At 46.1% G+C, this 21,331-nt stretch overlaps 1 protein-coding gene and 1 long non-coding RNA gene across 4 annotated transcripts in view; both read right to left on the minus strand.

Moving 5' to 3' along the window:
- RORA (RAR related orphan receptor A) overlaps positions 1 to 21,331 on the minus strand; it is a 1,262,587-nt gene that overhangs the window by 539,493 nt on the left and 701,763 nt on the right. The window lies entirely within an intron of this gene.
- The window catches only part of LOC148107039 (uncharacterized), a 75,424-nt gene continuing 55,087 nt past the window's right edge, over positions 995 to 21,331 (minus strand). The window contains exon 2 of the long non-coding RNA XR_015723207.1: positions 995 to 21,234. This is a non-coding gene — a long non-coding RNA (uncharacterized LOC148107039). The remainder of the gene's footprint in view (positions 21,235 to 21,331) is intronic.

Here is a 21,331-nt window from a genome sequence, read left to right on the forward strand (position 1 = left end):
TTGCTAAAATAAATAAAATATTCACAAAAGAAGTCACTGTAAGCTACATTGTTTTTTTGTTTTTTTATAAACAATTTCTACCTTATAAAGCCTGACCACCACCCCTGCCCTGGACACAGCATTTTTGTGAACTAATGGAGGGTCAAGATAGAGATCTCAGGGTACCATATGACCCTAATAAGGACCGAGGGATCACACTGACAGTATCTTTCTCGGTTCCAATCCTGTTTTTGAGGATTAAGTGAGTTAATAGTGGAAAGCACTCAGAACAGGGCACAGACTATAGTAAAAGCGTTGGGATAATGGTAAGTGTTCCAAGTCAGTGTTTCCATTTCATCAGAGTTCCAGAAAAAAGTGAATTCCAGAAGTTTAGGTCTGGACAGACCCAAGGTGGTTTGTAGCAAGTGAAGGGAAGACTTTCATAAAGGCATGGCTTCCTATCCACTCCTTAAGATTATCAGATGCATCTTTTCTTCCCTCACTGCAGAAAAGAAGCTGAGGTAGAGTAGACAGTCCACGTCTGCTCTGAAGTACAACCGGTAAAGGCCCGGAAATGCTCTCCTCTCTCTTGCTTCTGTGCTATAAATGGCTCCTCTGAGCAGCGCGGTGAGATTCGTATGCTAAAGGGCTTTTGTTTGATCGTGAGGCAAGGTAGAGGGCAGTGAGCAGGTGTACTATTTGTCACAACAAGCTGCCTTACTGCTCCTGTTTTATTTAAAACCAAGACACTCAACGACCCTGTGGGATTATTAACAGCTCACATCTCAAAAGCATGGACTCTCTCAGGGTTGGCATGGTTATTAAAGGTTGTCCGGGCCGACTTCCTTGCAGCACTATCACTCATTGCTCAGTGGTTCCAATTTCTCAGATGGCATGAACTGCCTAGCAATAGCATCACTGCTTATATTGCAGGGCTGTGACTTGCCTCAATCCAAGGGATTTTTGATGATGTTGGCCTAGGGGATAAAGAGAAATGGACTTGTGGAGAGAGTGAAAAAAAAAAAATCCCAGAGCTGAAGTTCTCATCTCAATTTATCAGGTACTGACTTAAAGTAAATAGTAAACAGAAAGTGGGCTGTCATGCCTTCCCATGCTACCTCCTACACTGGTATCATCATGCTTCACCCATCTGTAGACTAGCGACAGGCACTCCATGGTAGACCTACCTTAAAAGAAAAGGGGGTTTGCTGGAGTGCCTCAATTTCCCCACTGTGTTTTCCTGCCACAAATGGCAACCGTTGCCAAGTTCATTGCTAAATTTCAATGGTATATGACTCATTCTTTTTCCAGAATATGAAGCAGTCCAATTCAGTAAACAGAAGATCCTGTTTCTTGGTTTCCTGCCACCAGAACTTTGCCTTTCTGCTCTAACTGAACTTAACTGTAAAACGTAGGATGGCTTTAAGGCTCCCAAGGCTTCCTACTCTTGAACAACGCCACCTACAGAATGGGGCCTGGGTACATTTTGGGAATGGTGTGCTTGCAATTTATCATGAGTAACACCAGGACCTCCACGGCCATGCCAATACACTTTGACGTCACTTCTCTTTGGAAACTCTTGAAAGGATAAGCCCGTGCCTTTAAATGCAGCCTTAGCTGCAACGCTTCATGTACTCATGCTACCTTTTGTCTGCAACCCTAAACAAACGAGACCAAAGAATGACAGCAGTGATGTCCATGAGGGAAAGCACTTGAGGAATAAAAATATCCAAAAGCCATCCATAAAAGAGTTATAGAATTCAAAAACACACATTAAACACCTACTGTATACTAGACGCTGCCCTGAAGGAGCCAAAGGTCCACTGAATGATACAGACTCAGAAAGAGAGTTGGGATATGGGCAAAGATTCTGTTGTTCCAAAAAGAAAATATTGCTTCAAACTGAACTATAGGCAGCACATAGTTACAAACAGGTAGAAAGGGATTCTGGGCCAGAAACACTGTCCTTCTGACCTGAAATTGATCCTGATATTGAAATGCTTGTGAGGAAACAGATAATGTCTACCAGCTCCTTACCATTTATCGGAATCACCTTCTTTCCCCCAAACTGTCTTCCTTCCCAAAGGACTGGGTAAAAATTTTCATTATTTGATTTCAGAGGAAAGTGTCACGATGGTGGCAGACTTCTGGGAGACTCAAGTGTTTAAGCTCCATCCCATTTGTCTCAGGTGTGGTTAGGGTCATGGTTCCCAAACTGTGGGCTGCAGTAACCTCTTAGGAAAGCCACAGGTATTTTCAAATTTCCAGGGTCACACGGTGACCTCTGTCGGGGAGCACAGACTACAAATACTGAGTTTTTTTTAAAACTATTAATAAATGTTAAGTATTTCTCTGGATCTAGGGGGTGAAAACTTTACCGGCACACAAAGGTACCATGAGCTGAGCAGGTTTGGGAACCTTAGAAATTTGGGGGGAGGAAGCTTTCTCTATCAGACCTTAATGTCCTCAGGTAGCAGGCCTAAGAGTGCCTCTACTCCTCAAGGTCCCCTTTAAGGGAGCTGCTCAACAGACTTCATCTTTGTGTAACACATCACTTTGGATTTAGGAAGAAGCGATGATCCTGCCAAACTGCAGTTAGAGAAAGTCTCGGGATGTCCTTCAACCATGTATGTGCCTGGCTCATAGCAGGTGTCAGTAAGTGCTAGCAGTGAGATGTGGGTTGTCCATCCAGACTTAGTTGTTGACTTAAAAAACTATGCACTATGTCTGAACTTCTTTTCTCATTTTTACCCCAAGAGCCAATCGCTGCAAGGAGCCATGGAGCTGAGCAAAGTTGAGTTTGTCAGCCTAAGTTACAATATGCAAAGAAGTAGGACAAAATCATATCCTCTCCATGGAACTCAGGGCTGTGAGGTGCGCTCACACATCACACACATAGACCACCATGGAGAAGACACCTTCTCAAGTCGTCTAGACACAACCTGCACAACCTTATGCAGCTGCCCTGCTCAGAATACCTACAGTTCTGTCTGATAGGGCAGAGGGAGCAGCGTCTGCAGTCAACGGTTAGGTCTACTACTGGGTGAGTGTTAGCACTGGAGAAAAGGTAAAAATGGACTGTGCGATGAAAGAACAGGCAGAGTTTAACCACCATGGGGAAGGGCTCTCAGGATCTTGCTCTGGTATGCTGGGGTGGAGGAAGGGCTCCAGCCCAGGCAGGTGGCAGAGCACCACAGTCTAAGAAGGGGCAGTTGTGGGGATCAGGCACATATATAGCGTTGGGTGGCTACAGTTTGTTGGCTGAGGGGTCGGTAGCATCAAGGAGGGGTGGGTAGCATCAAGACACAGTCAGGTCCCACCTAGTAGTGGTGGCATTAGGGTTTCTGATGTGCTGCCACATTAGGCCAAAATGTGTTCTATCCCCAGCATTTGTGACCTAGCAAACCCACCCATTCCGTTCAACAGGCCCGAGCCCATAAAGTAAGTCACAAATACAAGCCACTGTTTGAAGCATTCATTCATAAGCCCCCTCCCATCTTGGTTTGATGTGTAAATTTTCCTATCTGATGACTTAAATTTCTTCTTGACCTCCACCTTTCCACTATATTGTCCTTTCTGCCCAATCCCTTGGAATTGCCTCAGCACCAGGAGTCTAGCTAAGCTGAGCTAGCTTGCTACTTCCCCTGCCACCAAGCTCATCCCTGCCCACTAGGCAGAGAAGAGCCAAACCTATCGGTGGGGGCCTCAGGGCCCACTGCTAGTCACCTCACTGGGGAACTGGAGAAAAGAAATACTAAATACAATATCTCCCACATAAAAATTGTTAACATTTTCAGAGTAATTGCTTAGCTGATGAGGAGGAAGAGAACTTCTCTTTTCTCCCAGAACTTTAGGGATGAATTCCTACCCTAGAGAGTAGAGTTTGAGCATGCTCATGTTTGAGGGGAGTCTAGAAGGGACTGCTTCAGACCTGCATCTCTACCTTCCACTCCTTGCCAGCCTCTCCCACAGGAGGGAGCATGCTCAATGCACCGGGGCCTGGCCATCTCTGGATCATGATCACAACTGACAGAACTGCTGTCCTCTCGTGCAGCCCTCTAGACTCCCTATCCTCTCTTATTCTGGCATTTGTAGTGGGCAAGCTCAATTCAGCTTCCTGCTTTTGTGTGGTCATCACACCCTGACCTTGGTCATGCTGGGGATTCCAGTTGCTCATGCCTGGGCCGCTGAGGTAAATGGACATAGAGTCTGACCACAAGGTGGAGATGGAAGGCATCATTTAGGTTGACACAACTCAGCCTTATGTTTTATTGTCCTTTACCAGAAAAGCAATATACCGTGTATGTGTGCGCACACGCACACACACTTGTACACACACACACAAGTGCATCAGATTAATACAGTAATGACGCTTTGTCCCTATTGTGCTATTCTTCTTGGTAGGGCACCTTCATCCAGAAATCTTAGTGGAAAAGTGAGTTTGGGCAAAATCCCATCCTGACCCCTGTGTCCACTGAGCAGAACGTCCTATGAAACAGATAGGGCAGATATAATTAACTCTGTTTTTGAGATGGGGAATCTCAGGTCCATCTAAGTTTAGCGAGGTTAATGGATTTTCCCAGAGTCCCACAGCTACTGCAACAGACCTGTGCCTTGACCCACGTCTTCCACACCTAAACTTCTCTTCACACCGTAGCTGCTTAGATTTATATCAAGAGTCAGTGCCCTTCTGTGCCTCAACATGCATACTCAGTAGAGAAGCAAGAAGACATTCTCTTCAAGGTACAAATGGCTCAATATCATATCATGAGGTCGTGTGGAACTCCTTGGTTCCTCGAAGGCAGGAAGTTGCTATGTTGTTACCCTGTGGAGGCAGCTGGGAGGCTGTGGTAAAGCTTGTCCTCACCTCAGAGAAGCTCAGTCCCCACTTCTCTAGTCTTGCTAGGACCCAAAGTCTCCTCTTCACAGAACAAAATCTGTGGAGGTGTGAGCACTGGGAAGGGTTTATTAGACCAGTGCTTCTCAACCACGAGCACACGTCAGAATGTGCTGGAAGGCTTCTGCAAGCACCAATTCCTGGGTCTGACCCTCTGAGTTTCTGAGAACAGGGCCAAGGAACACACATCTCTAACACATTCCCAGTGATGCTAACGCTGCTGGTTGGGGGGGCCCGTTCTTCGAGAACCACTGACCTGTAGTGACTCGTCTCTTCCCAAGGCCTGGCTTACAGCTCCACACATAGCAGATAGTTGTTAAGAAACATCAAGGAGGGGATCCACTGAACACCGCAGCAAAAACATTTAAGCAGCCTCAGTCTTCAGCTCTGTTTTAGGCCCCTTATGGTAGAAGACAGACAAAGTCTCTACAAACACGCAAGCTAAAGACAAACACCAGTTCACATGGACAAGCACAGGAAGAGAAGACTACCATATTCTGATTAAAATCCATCTCCCAGGACAAAACAAAGGCCTGCAGTGGAGAACACAAGGTTACTTGGGAGCTCTCTGAAGTTTGCACTTTTAAAATTTCCTATGACACCATCATCCTGCCATGGATTACTGTGCAGCTGGTTCAACTGTATTTAATCAGAATCCTAAGTCGGGCCGGGCTGCTCAGACCGTATGACACGTGAGTCCTTGACCCGCCCTCGAGTCTCTCTGACAGCAAGAGAGGCTGCAGAAGGCAGTTACAGAGCCGGGTTTCAATGTGGCGGACTCGTGCTATCAAAGATCTGTGAACTGTTCAGTAACGCAGAGGACTCATCAGAGTAATGATCATTTTTCACTCTACCCCCTCCCTGGCTTGTTCGAAGAAAAGAGCCCTTAATTGCTTCTTGAACTACACACAAGTGGGCCATTGACTGTGACTGTAATTCAGCACGGAGAAGCAAGGAAAACTCTAAAACAGATTTTGTTGAGGCAATGTCTTCGACCGGAGAGAACACTGTGGTGGGATCAGCGGGCACAGGGCACTGCTAAGTAGAACGAGATCGTCTTAAAGAACAGCTTGGGGCATTGTCAGCAGCGGAAGTAATCTTTAATTGTAGATGATACCAGGTGTGATCAAGGGGGATCTAATTTTTTTTTTAAGTGGAGAAGGGGTGAGAGGGAGACCCAGAGGGAGAGTGAGGAAGAAATCATATCAGAAGGACGGCCCTCTAGAGATGACCTAGCAGATTCAAATTCCTACTGAAGATGATCGCGTTCGAAGAAACTCAGGGATTCTACATTGGGTCAACTGTTACTTACCATGTTTCTACATCCGTGTCCCAGGGAAACGACTGTGTCTAGGAAAGTCTGATCATTTCCTTCAGTCTAGGCTGCCTGTACCTAGCAAGGGTTACAAACTCAGGGAGGCAGAACCTGTTCGGCCATACTGCCCGCTCCCGCAGCCATTCACTGCTCGGCCACGGCCACCTCTACCCTGGGCAGCACTGGCACTGGAAAACGGATGCCTGCCCTGGGAAGCGCACTGCCAACTATGTGCCTTCTGTCATTATTCCTCTCTGTGTTTATCAAATGAAGATGCAGGTCTTCCAAGAAATCTCCTTTTCAAAAATGTGCTTTCTTACTTCTCTGCACTGTTAGGTCCCTGAAATAAAAATAAATGCCCAGGACTTCTCTGGAGTCTCCAATCCCACTCTATACAGAGGAATCTCTTCTTTCCTTAACCCCCTTTTGTGGTGCCCTACGTGGGTACTTCTTCCATTTCTGTACCCTCCCATGCAGATCCGAGTGCTCTACAGCCTCTGAACTGGGGGCGAGTAGAGCAAGGGCTCCCGCTCCTGTCCCCACCCCCCAGAGCGGCTTTTGCACCCTCAAGAACACTGCACTGCAACCTGATTTGCAGAGCAAGCCTCAGTGAAGACAGCAAGGCTTCTCATCCTAGGCGGAGCCTGACACCCACTTCCTAGTGAGGCACCGCTGGATAATAGGTAGCTAATGATGATTAGCATCTGTTGAGTTTTTATTATGCACCAAGCCCATATTAAGGGCTTTCAGCAGCTCTTCTCATTCAGCCCCAACAATAACACTACTAGGTAGATACTATCATGCTCCCCATTTTACAGAGGAAAAAACGATGCACAGAGACAAAGGAAGTCGCCGAAGTCAAACTGATAGCGTTAAAGCCATAATTTGCATCCACATCTTTCTGAGTTCAGTGTCCAACTTCTTACGCTCTATTTATGGCCAGAAACCATGCCACAACCAGGGCATAGCCTACACAGGGATAACTGGAAGGCAGCTGTGGGTTTTCACCTATCTCAGAGAATGAGGGGCTGAAACGTCTACTACTGGTTGGGCAACGAACTGATTGTTCTTTCTGTACTATTTCTAAGCCTTACAACAACTCTAAAAGGCAAGCCGTTTTACCCTCATTTAACAAGCAAGAAAACCCAGAGTTCATGAGACTAACTCACCTCCACTTCCATAATTGGTAGGTATAGGAGATTGAATTAGAAAGCCCACATGCTTCCCACTCTGCCTTCTTGGCACCACTTGTCCAAGACCCCCTTATTAACCGATTATTACTATCCTCCTCCTCCTAATCAGTAAAAAAAAAAAAAAAAAAAAAAGAAAAGAAAAAATTACTAACTTTCATCCATACTATTTTAAAACCAAACCCTTGAAGATTTTATATAGTCTGATCATCAGAAATGATGGCACCAATTCATTGAGACATTGTCTTCAAATTATTTTTAAAAAGCACCCACTTCAGAAAGCAATAGAACTGAAATATGGTAATGTATCATTTAAAGGGGTGTAAATGACTGATTTCATTAGCAGATCTTTGATGTGGTTCTCCATTGTTCATCTAGTTTATAAAACTTTCTCCACGACACAAGCCTGACTATTTCTCTGGCGGCAGGATATGCTCTCTCCCTCTAGAGCGGGAACAATCCCACTTGTGTAACCAAGGAGCATAGGAGGATTTCAAGGGTCTCTTACTAAAGGCTAAATCTCCAAGTTCATCTTCTACTAAGTCACCTACCCAGTTTCAGGAGAATTATGTAAAAGGTACGTAAGTCCAAACGTCGTGGACACTGGATTCCTTCTCAACTCTTATGACAAGGATGGAAAAGGAATACGTGGTCGAGAGGCGCTTAGTTGGCAAGGGTTTCCTGCGAGGGTACGACGTGCCTGCTCTGTCCCAGGCACCGCAGCGCGACCTGACCGAGCCGCTCCTCATCCTCAGACAGCTGGCAGGGAGCTGCGGCAGGGAGACACACAGACAAGACAGGACGGATTACCGGGTTCCGCACTCTTCCTGGCTTGGACTCTCCTGGATGGAGGTGGTGAGGTGTTCATGTTTGGAAGTAGACCTGCCTTGAAACCTGGCTCGATTGCTTTGTTTACTGTGCAACTGTGAGCACATTATTTAACCTCCTGAAGACTTGGTTTTTGTATGTTTAAATGGAGACAATACTACCTGTAACAGGGGAGAAGGAGTCAACAAATCGTGTATGGAAAGAGGCCAGCAGGTGACCAGCATCGAGTCAGGATGAGTGAGGTCACAGCTGGCACGCGGTTGAGGAGGAGGGGCCGGCTCCCTCCACCACATCACAGGCAGCCCAGGAAGCCATCAGCTCTCCTCAGCTTCCCTCTCTAGCTCCCCAGGTCTCTGCCTTCCACTTGGCTGCAACTCCCACTGCCCTCCTTCCAAACTCCATGCCAACTTCACCTGGTTCACCTCTATGCACCTTTAGCCTAACCTAAATCTCCATTCCCATTTCCTCCTGATACTCCCCCATCCCCAACATGACTGAGGACTCCTCCCACGGGCTCTCAAACACCTACGGCTCGTCTCTACCTCAGCACTTGACGCTGGCCTTGAATGCTCCCTACCAGAGCGTAGGTAAGAGGAAGGCAGGACCATGTGTCCGTGCTCTCGCTGGAGCTTCCAGTACAATAATGGATAGTAGCAGGTGTTCAGCAATCACTTGTTTAGAAGAGGAATGAATGAACACAAATAGATACCCTGTCTAAACGTGCACAAATCTGCCCTTAATAAAAAGTACATGGCTCAAATACGGCATCGAATTCTGCTGTTCCATCTCGCGCCTGGTGTCATTAAATCTCTGGATAAGGAGTAGAGGTATTTGTGGTGCTGCTCGGAGACCTTTCCGCCATGACGGCCATTGCTCGTCCTGCACACGGTGCGTGCAGAGTATGTTGCGAGGCTCGGCTGACCGTCTCTTAATAAGAACACTGTTGCTAGATAAGGGTCTTAATGTGGATGCGATTCAGACGTTTATTCCAAAGACTGGCATAAATAAATGTGGAAAGAATTCAGGTCAGTCCAACCATTAGTAACAATATCTTCTTGCTCTCCTGGGAGCGGTTTCAGATTTTGGCTTCATCCCACCCCTACATAAAAAGAGTGGGATGGGACTGCAGCTTCTAGAATTACAACCATTTTGTCAACTTGTCGTTTGACTCACTGTCTGGCTGGTGCCTCTCCCTCTGGGTCTGAGACATTTTGCACAGGAAGAAAGCAATAAAGTGAACAGTCACAGGGCCGACAGATTCTCCAATCTTCAAAGTACCTTGTTCTGTCCCACAGTACATACATATTTCTGGTAAGCACCATGGAGAGCCTCACATCTGCTACCTCCTGCGCTACTGGGAATCAAAGCATTTACCCCCACGAGACGTTTTCTAAAGGCCCAAGGGCACTGGGCCATCTTATCCTCACTCCCTTGGCGAGCTTCCCTGACTACATGAAAATACCTGAAAAGGCTAACTTTGTCTGTTCCTTATTGCCTTAAAAATAAGAGTACTCTTAACCTTTAGGGATTTATATTTGGAAGAGGGAAATGAACTAGATACAGCTTATAAAAAGGCAAGAGTGTGACTCATTTATAAAATTATTTACAAGTTTGGGACCAAAAAATACATATATTTGCAGATGCTGAATATAAACTGGTCTTATTAATCATTTCTCACCACATATATCTTTCCCTGGTTATATTTTACTTTCCAAAGAAAACTGAGCAGAGGGTGGGGGAAGGAGGGGTGTCCATAGCAGGTGCTAAAAACTTACTCCATTAGTAGACTAACCAGGATTTATAATCAATAATTAGTTAGCACTGGGAATAATAACTAGAATTCTATAAAACTGGGAGACAGAAGAACCATGTTTAGGTTTCAGCTTTACAACTTACAAATCACATCTCCAAAACATGGGGATAACACACAGCCACTTCACAGGTTTGCTGTAAGGATCACACGTAAAAGAACTTTGTAAAGTGCTGTACCCCTTAATAGCAATTGAGATCTTTCTAGTTCCTCATCAAGATTGAAGGGCAAATGCCAATGCGGTTCCTCTTGTAGGGCAAGAATTACAAGATTTCTGTCGAATATGAAATGACATTTATAAGTAAATCCCTGGCAATTATTTCTTTAGGTTTCTTGTGGCTAGGACATTCTAGAATCCTAACAGAAGGCAGAATACAAATACTGTTCTTGATCAGTTTAATACAGAATCAAAGAATCAGAAAGTGGTGTCATTAGCAGACGCTTACGAAGCATCTCATTCTAATCCGACCCCATCGATGGGGAAAGGAAAGCAGAGAAAGGCTGAATGAGTTAAGATGACACTGAGAATCCCAGAACCAGGTTTTGACGGAAGGGCTCCTGACTCTACAGTGCTCCAAATTTTCAGTGCTCCCCGTGCAACAAAATCCTACCTTTTCAGCTTTCCACATGAAGCCAGCGTCTGAGACCACAAAATCTTTCCCCTCAGAGAGCTGTGGAATTGCCAGGAAAGTGGCGTCTGGCAGTTGAGGGTGGTGCCTGACTCTTCACTGCAGGGTCCTGTCCCTGTACGTCCACAATAAGAAGACAGGACAGGTGTCCCTTCCTCAAGGCCCAGCATGGCTTCCCTCTCTAACTCGGAGAACATCGGAATGGGTCACATTAGCTTCACTGATGGTGACCGTGTCATTAAGATTCTAGGCAGAATCATCAAGATTACAAAATGTCTGTTCCAGTAGGTATCAAGGAAAAGAAGAGGTGTGTTCCTTTAGCTTATTTGGCTTTGAAGCAGTACTTCCCCAAGACAAAGCCCTGCAGCCATGGACATTCTGGAATGGGGTAGCTAATCTCTTGGCCCCTGCGTGTCTGAGGCTGAAAATTTCTCCTTGTCCCTAACCATGACATATTTCCACAAAATCCTTTGGCGCAGGGAAAGCTCAATTTAAACAAACCCAAATAATCCCAGAATACACGTCTGCAGACACATCTGTTGCAACGTTTGTTCATCTGGAAAAGGATTCTGTAGTGCTCTAATGCTAACTGGGAGAATCTGGAAAGGGAGAGAAAGCCCCCTCGCACACTCCTCTCCCCACCTTCTCCCTTATGGAGATTGCTCCTCCCCAGGAAATAAAATACAGTCTCATTACTCACAACAAATGGAAGATGGGAGTACCTAGACCTCGCTCAATTATCAAGTCAGAAAGCATGAGGAAGACTGGAGAAAGAATACAAAAATAAGGGGTACTCAAGAGTCCCTTCTGTTTGGCTCCGAGTGATATTAAGAGCACCCACACGTGGAAAACTTGGTGTGGGGCTGGTTCCTTCCTGGTTTAATCCATGTTTAAAGCCCAGGAGTTGGTTGGGCAGAAGGGCTAAGAGATCTGTACCATAGAGATAATTAATTACTGTGCAGCCAACCTGAAGCAGGAGACACACAAGAGGGTTGAAGGGAGCTCCCACCTTTAATTGGCCCCATGATATCTTGGCCGTGCCCCTCACTCAAATTGTCTGCCAAGCCTCTCAGTGAGGGTGAACAAATTATTTCCTCTCACTACTTCAGACTGCTCTGGTCTATTTAGCTCTTCAAGTTTGATTGGAAAAGCACAGCATTCTTCTAGACTCCATTGACCATGCTTGGGTGAATCCCGTCAGGCTGGACATTTACCTCACATGGTAAGAAAATTCATTCTAGGTACCGACCTTAGAGACCCAGTCAAAAAGTGTGAGCAAATGCCACACCCTCTCTGGGGAAAGCAAAACACGAACTTGCTGAGGTCTCCTTGTCAAGCCCAAGGAGAATCACAAGAGATCGAGGATGTATTTGGCCTTTTCCAGAGGCACCTAGATATTGGGAAATAGGTGATACTTTCCTTTGGGACTTGCTGTATCTTTTTAGAAGTGTGTGTGTGTGTGTGTGTGTGTGTGTGTCGTTTTCTACATTTCAAGTATTCTATCGCCAGTCTGAGTTCTCTTGGCAGAACCTTCAAGTGTTCTCAGGAACAGATGCCTGGAGGAGAGGGATGCTGGTTCTGAAACAGAGCAATGCACAGAGTTGGGGAAGCAGCTGCTCTGCTCTAGTCACTGTGTATACAACTTCACCAAAAGTGTTTAGGAAACAGATCATTCTGGAGCCTTTACCACCTATTCAAAATTCAGGCCCTTTCAGTTCTGCCCATACTTGTTTTCCTATGCTGTTTGTTTGGTGCCATGAGTTTTAGCAATATGTTTACAGTGTGTGTGTGTGTGTGTGTGTGTGTGTGTGTGTGTGTCTATTTCCCTCTCCAGCCTGGCTGAATTATCCCCAAGTGACTCTTAATCCTCAACCGTAATTCCCAGTGATTGCACTGACATGATGATAACGGGGGAGGCTGTTCTCCCCCCGCCCCTCCTCACTCCCTCCTCCTCTGTTGCTAAGCTCAGCCAAAGATGCTCTAGGGAGCTGTTTATTTAAAAGAGGAAGTTCAACAGCAGGGTCACGAGGCTCTTCAATGGAGACAGGCTGCCCAGGGTAGGAGGAGAGCTGGCAGTCCCGATTCCTTCCATTTCTCCTCAGACCAGGCCTCTCCACCACAGCGTGAACGGCAGAGCACACACACACTGGTCCCGAGTCACCACTCCGTCCAAGGCCCTTGACCTCCCCACAATCCACCTAAATTGCCACTGCCCCGGACTCTGCACTGGGAATCAGACCACCAGGTCCCTCCCCCCAAGAGGCTGTTTGATGTTGGGCAAGTCACTGGCCTTCCGTGTCCACAACCCTAAAAAGGTACTAGATAGAGCTGGTAAATCAAGCAGCGTTTCTCTGACTTTACCAGGCAGGAGGGTCAACTTGAGGCCTGGTTAAAAAAGACTCCTGGGCCCAAAGGCAAAGGTTCTGATTTAGGAGGATGGCCACAGGGCCTGAGAATTCGCAGCTCTAAAAAGCCACTGACGCTGACGCTGCACGTGTGGGGACCACCCTCGGGGAACCACTGGCAGAGGCGTCTTCCACTGCAAACACCCCACTGCCGTTGCCCCATGCCGGTCCCGTGACAAGTCACAACTGCCTGGCCCTGACCTTCTGAAGAATTCCGCACAGGGTGACACAAGCTACAGGCCTCTCCCACCGTCACGCAGTGTTTCTCTTGCCCCCAACTTTTGCTCACTTCTTCGCAAGGACAAGCAGCAAAGATCTGGGAGGGGAGGGCTAGTGGCTTAACTCTCAGCTGGCAGCACTTGCTACACCTGTGAGGAGGTCTTGAAAACCATTCCAAATTACAAGGTGGAAATGCTGCTTTGAAATCACAAATAAGGAGTAAGAATAATTTACATTGGCTCCACTCGCCCGGGTTGTGATCCTGGATCACACTTTTGCCAACTGCCTAAGTCACCCGGAATAGCGCCATGCAAATTTGATGGACTCATGCACTGTTCGGAGAGGCATAGAAAATAACCTCGCACCAAGAGAAAAACAAGTATTATAAGGAACACTCTCAGGTATTTCCCTTGCTCCTAGCTCTGTAATCCTTTGCAAACTGTGACACCAGAAACCTTTCTGCCACTCAGAAATCTGACCATCACCCAGACAGTATTTCAAGTTACTGCACAGGTCCATTCTCAGAGAGTTCCATGGCCCGGTGTGAAACGGAGAAAGCCCTTTGTCAGTGATGCTGGGATTATGTCTCTGAGGAATTCTAAGCTCTTGCTTTCCAACACCTAAATATTTCTGCCCATCTGAAATTCTACTCATCTGAATGCAACGGTTCATGCTAAGACAGTTTTAAAAGGGAATTTAGAGAAAAGAACTCAGAGCAATGCCACCAAACCAGTGTTTCTCAGCCCCTCTCCTCTGAAGACATTTGCTGTAGTGAGTCATTGCTACTAGGAGTGCATTATCTGCATTAGATGAACTAAAATCAAATCAGTATCCAGAATCACTGTGCTAGCATAAATTTTTTAGTTCAAGTTTTATATTTTAACTTAAAATCTAATTTGGCCACGTTAGACATTGCCAGATAGAATGGGAGCCAGAAAAACTTCCATTTGCAAAAGTTCTAATTTTTTTTCCCTAAATCTCCCAATAGCTTCTAGAAAAAAATATTATTTGGATCAGAGGTTAGACGACAGCCCATTGCCTATTTTTGTCAATAGATGTTGCTGGGCCACAGCTATACCCTTATTTGTTTCTGCATTATCTTCACCTTACAGTGGCAGAGATGAGTATTACAGAGAACACAGGATGCACCAAACCCAAAATACTTACTACCTAGCTCTCAACAGAAAAATTCTGCCAAACCCTGCTTTAAATAATGAAGAGGAAATAATGACAGCAATTGAAACCTTAAGATGTACTGCGTAATAAATATCCTCCAACCAATTACCTTGTAAAATTAATTACGAACCGGTTGCATCAAAAACCCTATAGGCCAATATCAGCATCTATCCCTTTTTCCTGGCTCTCAGTAGGTGTCTTAAGTTGTAAGGTAAAAATGCTTTAATTTACTTAGCTGTTTAACAAACTTTTGAAAGCCTCTTCTATTCAAGCTGCTAAAAATCAATTTAAGTACTGGAAATGTGTACACACCCCATATTCACCAAAAAATAAAAGTAGAGCCACATTAATCACGGATTTCTGCATGTGATTCAAGTCCTATAAAAACAACATATGAGAAAGGGGGCAAAGTGGGTTTCTAGAAGCCATAAGTCTGCAGTTGGCAGATAAAATGCCATCTCAGATAATCACAACTGATTGTCACTAATGTTAATATATGTCGATAACAGTCGAGCACTGCACACCAGAGGTTAGCTTTACTGCTCATATGCAGATGTTTGCAATACTGAATCTTTGCCATAACCCTGTGGGAATGGCGTTTTTTATGTGTTCTTCAGTGAATTTATGGCCAGGGAGCCATAAACGTTATAGTTCTTCAAACCTTTTGCTTGTGGAGATTTTCACAGTGCTTGGGAAGTAGAAAGACACAGATGTCTTCTGTTAGGGGGCCATTTCTAGACCTGCTCAAGTATACAGGACATGCCACCCCCTGAAGTTCAGGTTATCTGTATTATCAACGCCACACAGGTTCAAAATCTCCGTTCAGATCTACAGAGAGTTAAGAAGGCCCAGATGTACGAAGCTCTGGGCTGGGCTCGGAGACAAGGCCCTTGACCATCAGGCACTCACATGGTGGCCAGGGTGACAGACCCTACACACAATAGGACATGGTAAGCACTGGAATAGGGCTGCGCAGGGTACCACAGGAGCACGGTAGGGGTAAACAGGAGAGCTCATCGAAGCTTGCCTGCAGGAGGGCATGTGTGAGCCAAGAATGGAAAGATCAGTACGAGAAACATAAGCAAAGCCAGCTGTGTGTGTGTGTGTGTGTGCGTACGTACGCACGTGTGCGCACACGCACACCTCTGTGTAAGCATGTGTGTTCGTACAAGAAAAGCACGAACAAAGCCACAGTTGCAAGAGCCAGGATGAATTGTTCTGGAACGTCCACAGAGTTTACCACAGGTCAAGCCTTATGTGGCAGGGCTGAGGGACACCACTGTGGAGTGGGGAAAGAGTACGGGCTTGGGAAGGGGCTGAAGTTTGGCTCGAGTTCTAATGTACCACTGACTAGCAGTGTGACCTTGGGCAACTTCCAGAATCTCCTCTTCCAGGTACTTGTTAGTAATACATCCCTCAGAGATTGGTATGAGGATCAAGGGAGGTAATGGCTGGGTGCTGAGAGCAAGTGGGCTAGTAAACTAATCAACAACAAAACCACCAGGGAGCAAACACATCTGTGCTCAATAGCAGGAAAAGGGTTTCTTTCTTTCTTTTTCCTTCTTCTTCTTTTTTTTTTTTTTTTAAAGCATTCTACCAGTGGCCTCTTCCCTCAGCACTGAATAATGGTGGAAGGAGTCATTCAAGAGAGGAGCTCAAAGGCACAGCAACGCTGCTCACATCTCCCGTTCTCCTGTGTCACCGCCCGCAGGTGAAAGAAATGCTGTCAGGGAGACGATGAATCACAAATACAACCGACGCCGTTCAAAATGGCAGCCCCACGAGCACCCTCGCAATGTCAACTCAACACAAGCTCTGCTCGAGTCCTGTGTCCCCAGGACCACTGGGTGGGGGGTGTCAAACAGACTTCCCCTTGAAGTAACACAAAATCCGCTTCTGACTCGCCAGGAGCTACATGACAGATGCAAAGGTTCTTTCACGAGAAATGAATCAGCACCTCAAGCATAACAAAAAGAATTAATTTAGAATATTCTGTTAACACGGGCTTTTTTGGTTCCTCCTAGGGAGGATAAAAAGCCCCTAATGATGAGTAAATGCCTGTGCTCTGGGAAGAAGCCGTATATTAGGGGAGACTCTTCACTAGGGCCTTCTGTGTGAGAGCGAATTCCACAGAAAAACACAGGCCTTGCTAACCTGGAAAATCATCCTGTTTCATGCAACTATGGCTTTGTTCATGCTTTTTCTTGCATGAACAACACACACACACACACATGTGCAGATTTGAGACCCATATCTCTTATACACATGAGACATGGTGGAAGGGAGGCAGGCCATCCTTGGGAGTTCTAGTAAACAGTCTTTCGGCAGAAGCCCGTGGGCCCCAGAAGGGGCTGCCAGGGCCACCACAAAGGGGATAAGATCCCCCTAATCAACAAATTCTCCTGAAAAATTTCAGAGCTACCCTTTTTTTGTGGCAGAAAGTAGACCCATCCAGCAGGGGCAAGACCATCACTGCAGGCTCTGGGGCCTGCCATTGGGACTGGTTTGCTGGCTTCCTCTGCAGCCTGCCAGCAGTGACAGGCCGTGGGCTCCAAGTATGCTGCTGAGGGAGCAATGGCCTTATCCCACTGCTGGTTAACACAACTTTCTAAAATTGAACAGTAAAGAAAAAAAAATTATCCATGCCTATGACCACTCTGAGGGTGGATACAAATGAAGAAGCCTTGGAAAGGCAACCCAAACTATATATGGTCTGGAGGCTGGAATTCACGTCAGCTCTAGCCCGTACTTCTGACTTTCAAAGCATCAAATAGGGCAAGCTCACGGTCTCCTCCCAAGGGACTTTTTCCCCTAGAGAAACCCTCTCATGCTTGACCTTGAGTAGGTGAGAGAAGGATGAAGGGATTTTGTTCTAGAATGGGGTCCAGTGGAATAAGCTCCAGATATGAGCTCGGATTCCGGGAACCAACCCTTTCACCAACTGCTGAATGATGCTGGTGGAATCACTTCTAGGGCATCCCATTTTTTCAGTCTGATCACTGAGGGGTTTGGGGCAACTAGACGATCCTAAAAGCTTCCTTTCAGCTAAGTGAACATAACCCATATCACGTTGTCCCTGTGAAGATGAGCACGAGGCAGTTGCCAACAGTAGATCATTTGAAGGCTCTGAAAAAATACCCAAGCCTCCGTTGGGGATCCCTGAAAATCTTGCCAACTAGTGACTCTTGGATGAAGGATTGAAAGCTGCTGAAGCATACTCATTGTGTCATCTTGGAATGTGTGACCAGTAACTCATTACCAGCCATTTCGTCATTTACATAAATTAAGCTACCAGTAAGTCAGCCAAAGGTTAGGTAATTTTCATTGGGGGGCAGAACAGATCTTAAATCTCTAGCACAAGAAGATGACAACACTCGCACTCATAGAGAAAGGACTATGGAGCCCTAGACAAGATGAACAGAGGCAAGCTGTTCAATGAGACTCCCACAGCTCTCCCGGTGAGGCAGGACTCGGTCCCGCTCATCGTCAGGGGCCACTGTAATTCATCTCTGGCTCATACCTTTTGTCACCCCCACTATGCGCTGGCCCCCCCAACTCACTGTCTCAACACAGTCATTTGTGAGCTTCAGAAGAGCCATGCGGTATCTGCAAACCTCATGGTATCGTTCTGTCCCTCCTACTACCTAAAACGGTCCACTGTTCCGTTTACGCAGGCTTTTCTCCAGCAGATTTACAAGGTAACAAACATCTGCTTCAGAAACAGATGTTTATGCCAGAATTCTCTTCTGCTCATTAATGCTTTTCCGGTTAACATCTAACTATCTCACTCATTAGTTCTTAATAATACTTTCTGTATCCCAGCCATGCCAAATACGCGCTCTTCAGAGCCTCTGTATTATTGTTGCTTCTGTTGCTGTTGAATTACGCTGCTGAATAAAGGAAAAGTAAAAATAAGTCTCTCTAAGAAGGCTGCTGTGTGTCAGAGCTCTATCTTTGTGAACTGAACAAGCTGAAATCAATTAAAAGTGTGTGTTTAGAGAATGCATCTCAGCTGTCTAATTGCACCACCTCTGCTTTAGGGCCAAAGTTTGACTCCCTGCCAATTGCCATCAAAATGGGCGTCCGCTAGCGCCACGACAACTGCGGCTGCCGGAGCGCTTCTCAAGGGCTTGTTGAATGAAGGAGGCCCAGGGCCCTCTGCGCTCGGGGCACAAAGACCTCCTCTGCCCAGGGGCAGGCCCCCATATGGTACTCCAACAAAGGACACCACAAAACCCCCTGGGAGGGTCCCCAGCTGAAAGCTATACCCCCCAGCCAGCTTCTTCAGTCTGACAGCCTTAAAACTATCGGAAGCCTTCCCATGATGTTCTCTACTGATCCACCAGCAACTTCGCAAGAAGAAAACAACAGCAGGAAAAGCACAGTCGACGCACCCTAGCTGAGTGTCTGGTGGTACCCTGGACTGCTGGGGGCCACTGTACCCATCTGTCATTAGAAACGCACGCACTGTTTCTATGGATCCATATCTGGTAGGAAAAAAAAAAAAGACGACTCAAGTAAGGTTCAGTTTTTCTTGATTTGCAATATAATGGCCCAGATTAAAACTGTCTTTGAAACTCATTTTAAAAAGACTTCTAAGCACTTGATGGTGGTCCTAAGACTGGCTTGTATGTTTCAGGAAGCCAAAACCATCGTCAAACAACAGAACAGACCAAGATAGGAATAAGGTTAAGTTTGGTCTATGAAAAGCCAGCCCTCAAGGGAACTTGGGCCGACACAATGTACTGTTTAGGATCAGAGGAAATGCTGCTTTATACAACATCGACAATAGTTTCCATGGTTACAATATACAGTCACCTATACTGTTCAGCTCCGTGTGACCAGTCCTACAGGGAAGAAATGATCCAATGTCTTGGTGATAAGCAAACATGAAACTCAGTTAAAGGTTGACAGACTGTCCAAAAAAAAAGTGAAATAAAGTTGAAATTTAAATCAAATGAAACATACTTTTCGCGTCTAGACCCTTGGAAGCCAACATCTCTTGGTCCCAATGAACTCCGGTGCAGCTACATAATACGCTCTGTTCTTTTTAGACGAGGCTCTTCCCTTTCTGCCGGAGTGGCTGCTTTTCAGCAAAATTACTTGGCAAACACTGCTTTATCAAGTATAAATCAGATATGCTACTCTGGAATCTAAACCCACAAAGAATATGCCCCATAACGCTACATAATAATGAAACACAGAAATACCGCATTATTGCTGCCAAAAGAAATCAAAAAATATGAATGAAAATGATCGCTGGGTGTGTCTTCCAGGAGATTCCACTTAAATAACATTCCCCATTTACTTAAATCTCTACAATCAGATGAGCTTACATATTGCAAAATGAAATAAAAGCACACTGTAGGTGGAAATTAAAATGTCACGAACCGTCCTGGGTGGTGCTGGCACTGAGTGAAGAATGGTGAGTACTAACCACAGTCAAAACCTCTTCCCCTCCAGCCAACAGATACCATCTGAGGTTTGGAATCAATGTGCTAAGGGAACTCAAACTAGAGATTTGGGGGCTTCTCCATAGTTCCTCTCTCCAGATAAACTCCGGAGGAAGCTAAGCTACCGTGTCGGTGACTGAAGTATATGCAGATCTATTGGGACGTTGAGCCCCAACCCCCTTGCTGTTTAAGCACTCCCCACCTCCAGATCCACCCCTCTGCCCCCCCCCCCTTCACTTGCTGTGAACACTGCTGCCTCATTAGCTCAGACCCCTTTCTGAAGACTTACTACTCTTATTTTCTTTGACTCTCTGATGGCTGATCTCTCACATGACTAAGGTCCCGGTATGTATTCCACTTTCTCACAAAAGAATAAGTGAATGTGAAAGGGCACTATTCTGGGGCGCCTGGGTGGCTCAGTCGGGTAAGCGTCTGCTTTTGGCTCCAGTCATGATCTTAGGGTCCTGGGATCAAGCCCCATGTCCGGCTCCCTGTTCAGTGGGGAGTCGGCTTCTCCCTTCCCATCTCTCCTTCTGCCCTTTCCCTCTGCCCTCCTCCACCTCGTCCTCCCTCAATCTCTCTCTTGCTCTCATGCACTCTCTAATAAATAAAAATCTTTAAAAATGAAAAGGCAATATTCTTCTAGCTGTAATAGTTTTATTTCCAACTAGACAGAAAAGCTTCCTTTCCTTTGACCGGGTTCCTTTCAGTAGGAATACATCAGATGCCACTGGAGACCAACCTGGACTGAGAGGTTCCCCAAACACGGCTTAAGGTACTGCACTAGGTGTCCATCACATATGGGTCTGCCAAGGGCATTAGTCAAACAAATGATGTAGGCACAAAGCCACACGGCAGATTATCTGGACATTATCCCCTAAGCCGGGAGATGCAGGCAAACAATGTAATTCTCTACCACCGATGGCCGAGCTGTTGATTTTTTTATTCTTCTGCTCAGAGGTTACCTTGGACAGTGGGGATACAGAAAACCATTTGGGAGAGTGATCCGCACATAATCAACTCCATGATATGGTGGTGATGACAGGGGGGTCAACAATAAGGCAGAGTGTTCATCTGGACTTGGGGCTTATCTGGAGGAAAGCACATTTCACATCAACCTCCGGGAGGCAGTGGCTGTAGCAAAGCTGTTCTCATCCTGACCAATAACTTGACAGCCACCTCTGAAGCTGACAAACTCAGAAGGCAAGAAAGGAGCCAGGCACTCGCCTTCTCTTGCGCCACGAGGTCTGCAAGTAGTCTGTGTACTGTTATCCTTCACTCACTGTCGACGGAGATGCAGGGCTCCATGAAACGGGGTCTGACCAGGGAGGCACTAAATGAAAAGTGAAACCACATTTATCACACTCATGGGCCGACACAGGACAGAGACTGCTGCAGGAGGAGAACAACAAACTTCGTGGTTTCCCGGC

Source organism: Ursus americanus, chromosome 36 (genome assembly GCF_024610735.1).
Source record: "Ursus americanus isolate L20-20 chromosome 36, mUrsAme1.1.p, whole genome shotgun sequence".
NCBI lineage: Eukaryota > Metazoa > Chordata > Mammalia > Carnivora > Ursidae > Ursus > Ursus americanus.